The sequence below is a fragment of the Varanus komodoensis genome, unplaced genomic scaffold (genome assembly GCF_004798865.1).
Source record: "Varanus komodoensis strain SLA01 unplaced genomic scaffold, ASM479886v1 scaffold5, whole genome shotgun sequence".
NCBI lineage: Eukaryota > Metazoa > Chordata > Lepidosauria > Squamata > Varanidae > Varanus > Varanus komodoensis.
This window is the reverse complement of record NW_025336087.1, coordinates 41,882,841-41,890,032: the sequence shown is the minus strand read 5'-3', so window position 1 is coordinate 41,890,032 and position 7,192 is coordinate 41,882,841.

Sequence of the window (7,192 nt, the reverse complement as noted above, 5' to 3'; positions counted from 1 at the left end):
TTTCTTGGCTCAGATATGAACACTCCAGGAACACTCCAGGGTTATTATTGTTGTTGTTATTATTATTATACACAAACAAAAAACAAGATCTATACCAAGAAAATGTTGAAGAACTAAAATGTCTGGGCTTGTTTAAATAAGCAGAGAGCTGTTCATTGTAAACAAAGACAAGGGGGGCCATCCCCAACCTGATGGCCTCAAGATATGTTTGACTACAACCTCCATCATCTCCAGCCAGGTACCAGGTTTGGGGAAGGCTAATTTCTCAGGATAGGTTGATGGATTTGCAAGATGAACTTGCTGTTGAGCTCAAAAGATTGCAATTTGGATCCTGCTGCCTCTTTCAGCTGAAAGATGGATTTTAGTAATCTCTGTACACTTAAGGGGTTCACATACAGTGACTGAAGTTTGTGTTGTCATTGTGACAGAACCTCTTGGCTACAGAACCCACAAAGCAATCCTGTACATGACTACTTTCAAAAGTGAGCCAAATTGTGCTTAGTAAGGCTTACCCCTAGTTAAGTTGACATAGGATTGTGGACTCTCTCTCTGTGCGCACGTGCGTGTGTGCACATGTGTGTGCATGCAATCTTGGTTCTCCCCAGAAGGGATCAGGATGGTACACAATTGTTGTTGGCCCATTCCACACCTGATCCTCACAACAGCCCTGTGAAGTAGGTTCGGCTGAGAAAGAGTGGCTGACCCAAAGTCATTGAGTTTTGAGTGGGGAACTGAATCTGGGTTTCCCTCCTCCTATTCTGACACATTAACTGCTACCCTATATGAGATCTCTGTACAGAATCTGCTGGCTGTTTTACTTCTGTAATAAAACTAATTCTCTCTTTGGGCACAGGCCTCATTATGAGCCTCTTTCAACAGCCCTGGAGTCTGGGACCATCTAAGGTTCAGCTTGTTCTGTCCAAGCATGTTATTCAGCAGCCCCCAGAGACTAAGCTTCCAAGAAGGTCACTACTGCCATCACTAGAAACAGCAAGAACACCACCTGCCTCCCTGGATGGGGAAAAATAGCATGAAGATGAATGAAGGATGCACAACTGGGGCTGGAGAAACATGAGGTTTTTCTCCTGTTGTAGCCCGAAACTAGAAATCTTGTTGTATTTCAAAAGGTCAAAAATGCATACCTTGGGGAGAAGTGATCACCGGAATTATCTTTTTGGAATAAGTGCACAGTGAAAATACATTCACTGTTTTGTTCAAATTTCTTTTTAAAAACCCCAACAAACCAAAAAAGCAGAAGTCAGAAAAATGTGAAACTGTGGGAGGTTTTCCCATTATAAGAACATAAGAATGTAAGAAAAACCATGCTGGATCTGACCAAAAGTCCATCCAATCCAGCATTTGGTGCACATGCTGGCAAACCAGCTGCCCACAGGATCCCTCAAGCAGGACGGGTGCAAGACCTCCTTCTGCCCAAGCTCCTCAGCAGCTCGTGCATCCAGGCAGGTCACCTCAGGTAAATGGGGAAGCACAAAGCCAGCAAGGCTAGTAGCCACTGATACCTCCCTTCCTCATGAATCTGTCCAATCCCCTTTTAAAACTATCCAGAATGGCGGCCACCACCACTTCCTGTGGCAGCAAATTCCACAGCTTAACTATATGTTCTGTGAAGTGTTTTCTTTTCTCTGTCCTACACCTCTCAAATAGCAACTGCAGCTTTAGAGGTGGGTAATTAGGTCAGCAAAATGGTAGAAGAAACGGTTCACATTATGGGTGCAGAACGCTAGAGTTATGGGCCAAATTGCCCCTCTCCAGAGTTCCCCAGTAGGTGACACCATTCCCGCCCAAACCCACTCCTTTCCCCCACACCTCCTATTGCCCGGTGGTTTTGAGCATGTGCAGGGGTATCTCTCTTCTAAGTGACTAGAATGCCTCTCCTAAGGCTTAGCTACTGGTACAAGCCTTAAGCAAGACTATGTGGACATTCTGGCCTTGCCCCTTTTGCCTCCAGCACCACCCGTCATTAAAAGCCAACCCCTGAGAACTTCTCTAAAATGGAATTTGGCCCTCCCGCTGAAAGAGATTCGACACTCCCAGTTTAAATGGTCTTGATCTGATTTGCTCCACTCCCGCAAAACCATTTGCCTTTACTCACCTTCTTTATACAAAGTATACTTTTATAATTAGCCGTCCAGAGACGCTGGTAATTGGATGGCATACAAATTTCATAAATAAATAAATAAATATTTTTTTTATCATGTTACCTCTTACAAGGGACTCAAGGTGGCTTACATGGTTCTCCTTCTCTCCATTTTTATCTTTATAACAATCCTGTAAGGTAAGATAGGCTGAGGGTCAGCAGCTGGCCCAAAGTTGCTGAGCAGGGACTACAAACAGGGCCTCCCAAGTCCCAGACCAAGACCCTCACCACTGCACCACACTGATTTGCCAGCATCAATAGCTCACGTCAGGTCCCCTATCCCACTTGTCTTTTCTCTCAGCTGAAGATTTCCAAATGTTTTAACTTTTCTTTATATGGGACATGCTCCAGCCCCTTCATCATTGAGGTGCCCCATTTCCCACCTTTTCCAGACCTGCAGCATCCTGTTTGAGGTTTGGAATGCAAGTGTGGCTGGGCCAAAGATTTGTATAAAGGCATCAGCACATCCAGGCTTGCCTGGTACAAATGGAAAAAGAATGTCCTGAGTCAGTAGTGTATCTTCTAGATAAAGAAATTGTGTATTCTGTCATAATAAACAAATGAATGCTCTAATAATGAAAATAATTATAAGTTACAAAGGAAAACAATGAAATTGAATATTCCTGCTGTGGATATTTCATGCCTAAAACAATTGTGCCTGTGAATTAGGCTTTGCACATGTAATTGGAAGAAAATTTTCCTTCCCATCTTTCTAACATGAGGTCAGAACTTTCTTCTACTCCCAGACATTTGCCTGCATATGGTAAAGCTTTTGAATAGGTCCTGGACTTTTGATTGCCAATTCCAAAAAAATGTTTTTGTGTTTCTCTATGAATGACTGGATATTATACTGATCGTATCAGACTGGTACACCATACTTGCATGAGTTTAATCTTTGTAAGCCGCTCTGAGAGCCTTGGCTATTGGGCAGCATAGAAATGTAAGCAATGAACAAAATACCTGGAACCCTTCAAAATGGACGGAAAGCTCACATAGGTAATAAAACTCCACGTACAGATTTCTGTTCTCATACCCATGAAGAATAAGATGCCTCATTCTACTGTGCTTATTATGCAGTGATGCTTACTGAAGGTCTTATCGTTTATGCTGAAACATTTCATCATCTGATGCTGTCAATCACACATGGGCCAGATACTTCATCAGGGTGTACACAAAACAGGAGTAACTCATGGGGTAATATGTTGCCATGTTTTAAGAAAACATCTACAGAATTTTGGTGGCACATCAATAGAAAACTAAGTTATTCCCTGCTATAAAGGAAGTGTTTGTTTGTTTGTTTAAAACTTTTGTAGACCGTTCCATTACCAAAGTCTTGGGATGGTTTAACAATACAAAATGTAAAAAAAAGCAATATAATGCTTATGCTCTGCTTTTGTGTCCATGAATATTCCAGGCAGCTAACAGGAATTAAAAACAGGATGTATATATCACACATACAAATTAAAAATACAAACAACAAATAAAATAGCTGTAAGGAAGCATAAAGAAAAAATAACAGGCATCAAGCAAAGAAAAAAAGGGGAAGAGAGAAAGGAGTCAACATAGTTGAAGTTCCAGAGTTCCAGAGCCACCATGGAAGAGGCCATGTATTGTCTACCCACCATCAAACTTCAGACTGTGGAGAAGGAAGAGAACAAGGCCTCTGATGCAGCCATATTCACACATGAGCTACCTGATGGGCCAATATGTGAAAGTGGGCAGGCGTGGGGAACACAGCTTACATTTGTTTCTTAACATTCTGAGCAAATAATTCATCAATGTTTTAGATATGGACTGATTTTCTATCATTTTATTTTTCATTTTCATGTTACAAATTATAAAAACAAAGAAATAACATTTAAACACACAAACAAGTCATAAACAGAACTAGTTTCGTTTTCATGATATGCACAAGGTAAGACCACCTTCTGCAGAAATAGCTAGCCAGGTGCTTTCACATTCAGAGCACTTTATTTTTATTTATTGATTACATTTTTATACCATCTCGATAGCCCAAAAGGCTCTCCGGGCAGTTTATAAGTAAAAACATAAACAATGACAGAATAAGCAAGTACACAACATTAAAAACCAGCCAAATGCCAAATACACAAAACTTGTTCAGATAAAAAAACAGCATTAGAACCAATCTAACCTTCAAAACATTTGGTCGATTAAAGGGTTTCCACCTGGCCAAAAAAGAAAACAACATTGCCAGGAGAACCTCTGTGGGGAGCATGTCGCAGAGGCAGGCTGCAAGCACAGAGAGGTCCCTCCTCCTGCCCCCCCCCCCACTTCCCAGAAAAGGACCTCTGGATCTTAAGGGCCAGGGACAGGGCCAGGCAGGTACATACAGAGAAAGGCATTCCTTCATATAGCCAGGCCCCAAGCTGTTTAAATGCTCACACCCGCACTTTGAACTGGGCCTGGAGTTCAACAGGCAGCCAGTGCAGCTGAGGGAGGAGCGGTCTGATGTGAGCTCGTGGGCTAGTCCTTGCAAGTGGCTGTGCTGCCCTGCTTCGAACCAGTGCGAGTTTCTGGACCGTTTTCAAAGACAGCCCCAGACAGAGGGCATTACAGTGATCCAGACGAGAGGATCACTCCAGATCCAGAGCATGGATCACTGTGGCGAGGCTCTGTCTGTACAGAGAGTTTGTAGTTGGTGAATTGGCCTCAATGGACAAAAGATGCTCCTGGCCACCAATCCGCCCCAAATTGCAAACCTTGTCCTTTAGGTGGAGTGCAACCCCATCCAGGGCAGGCTGAAGATTTTCCAGCTGGACAGATGGTCTGCTCACCAAGAGTACCTCTGTCTTGTCTGGATCGAGTTTCAGCTTACTTGCCCTCATCCAGTCCTTCACCAAGTTCAGACATGGATTCAGAATAGCCACTGCCTCACCTGGGTTTGATGAAAAGGAGAGGTAGAGCGAAGTGTCAACTGAGTATTGTTGATACTTCAGCCCATACCTCCAGGTGATCTCAGTGGTTTCATGGAGACGTTATATAGCATGGGGGATAGAACAGAGCTCTGCAGAACTCCATGGCAAAGTTGCCACGGCACAAAGCAACAATCCCCCAGAACCACTTTCTGAAATTGGTCAGCCAGGCGGAAGCAGAGCCACATAGAGAGATGCCAACCTAGACAACGTATCCAGATGGATACCATGGTTGATGAGCTACAAAAGTAGCTGAGATGTCCAGGAGAATCAACAGGTTTGCACTCCCATCTTTCTCCCAGCAAAGGTTATCCCACATTGTGACCAAGGCAGTTTCCACTCCAAAACCACGTCTGAAACCCGATTAAAATGGATCTAGAAAATCCATTTCCTCCAAGAGTACCTGGAGTTGCCTGGCCAGCACCCTCTCAAACTCCTTCCCCAGGAAGGGGATGTTGGCAATCGATCTATACTTATTCACATCCCTTGGGTCCCAGTTAGGCTTTTTTAGGAATGGCATAATCACACCCTTCTTTAAAGGGGCTGGGACCATTCCCTCTTTCAAAGAAGCACTCACAGCCTCCTGTGCCCAAGGGCAGACATGGCTCTGGTTGGGTTGGTATGTGCCACAATATTTAGGTAGTTATTAGAAGTATTCATAGTCTGCCTTTCCAAAGTATTTGCATCACTAAAGGCAGACTGCAACAGACATTGATGACTTGTCTGTTATCAAATCCATTCAAATGCCTTCCAATTGCTTGGATTACAAATTACACCAAGCTACAAATTTAGAGTTTTGTAAGAGAAAGGGCAGTAACTGAATGAAATAGTAAGAAAACCTTTTCCAAGAGTTCTCCAAACATGAACTTTCCCCCTTGCTGAAGTCATTAGCAAGACACAAAGTTCCAAAACCTGAATGTAACTTGATATTCCTAACTGTGCTATCTGTGCACAAGGATATATGCATATTTGAAGGATTTAATTCCTGCATACCAGTTTGGGCAGAATACTGTACAAGGCTATGTATCTGAATGAATCCATTCTGGGTTTGGGAAATCTCTGGAAATGGAGATAAAGGAAATAACTGGAACACAATAGCCCATACAGAACGAAGAAACAAACAAAAACCAAACATTAAAAAGGGAGACTTACAAAAAAGACTACAATTCCTAATTACCAAACAAAGCCATGTTTTTGTTCCTTAACACCAAAAAGTATTGCTTCTGGTGGTTTGTCTTCTCACCTAAATTAGAACCCGGCTAAACGTTTCCTAAGGACAAAGCAGCATGCTCTATTTTCCTCAGACCCAACTCCACTTTCCAGGGGTTGTAAAACTACAGCTCCTAGATGAAAGCTCAGAGAGAGTTTTCCATGTGGTGTGACTCCATTAAGCCCAGTGTTTCTCCACTGCACAAAGAGCCATTGATGAAGCAGGCCAGGGGGTCAGGAGATGCTACATTCCATGGCATGTCATATGTCTCAACAGTTAGTGGAGAGGGGCAGGAGATACTGGGCAGGCTCACATGACACAGCACGACACATGGCAGAATAAGCCATGCAGTGTGGCTCGTTTGCCCCAGTGCCGGCTAGGGAAACAGGACTGCTCATGGCTGCAACCTACCCACCAGCTGGCTGAAGTGATAAGCACCACCCATGGCATGAAAGATCCCAAGTGAGCGCCGTTGTGCTGGGTAGGGATGAGCTCAGTTTCTCATACAGGCAGCTGAGTATAACACGTCCCATCTCCACCTGGCACAGTGTGGATGGGCCTGACTGGGGTCACACAACACAGCAAGCTGGCGATGGCTTGCCATGTTGTCTGAACCCAGCCAGAGTGGCTAACAAACCATATTGCCTATATGGGACCGTCTCTTATCGTGCTGTAAGAACCCAGTTGCTGGCTGCTTGCAGACCAGGTTTTTATTGAGCAACACCCCCCCGCCCTCATTCATGGGGATGCTCACATGGTGTCATCTTCCATTTATAGTCTGTGTTTTCCCACTGTTTCTTCCACGTTTTTTCTTGCTAGGAAAACATAGAATAGCTGCACAATGGCTTTGGATTAGGAGCCAAGGAAGCCCTTCGACGACCATCCAGAAGC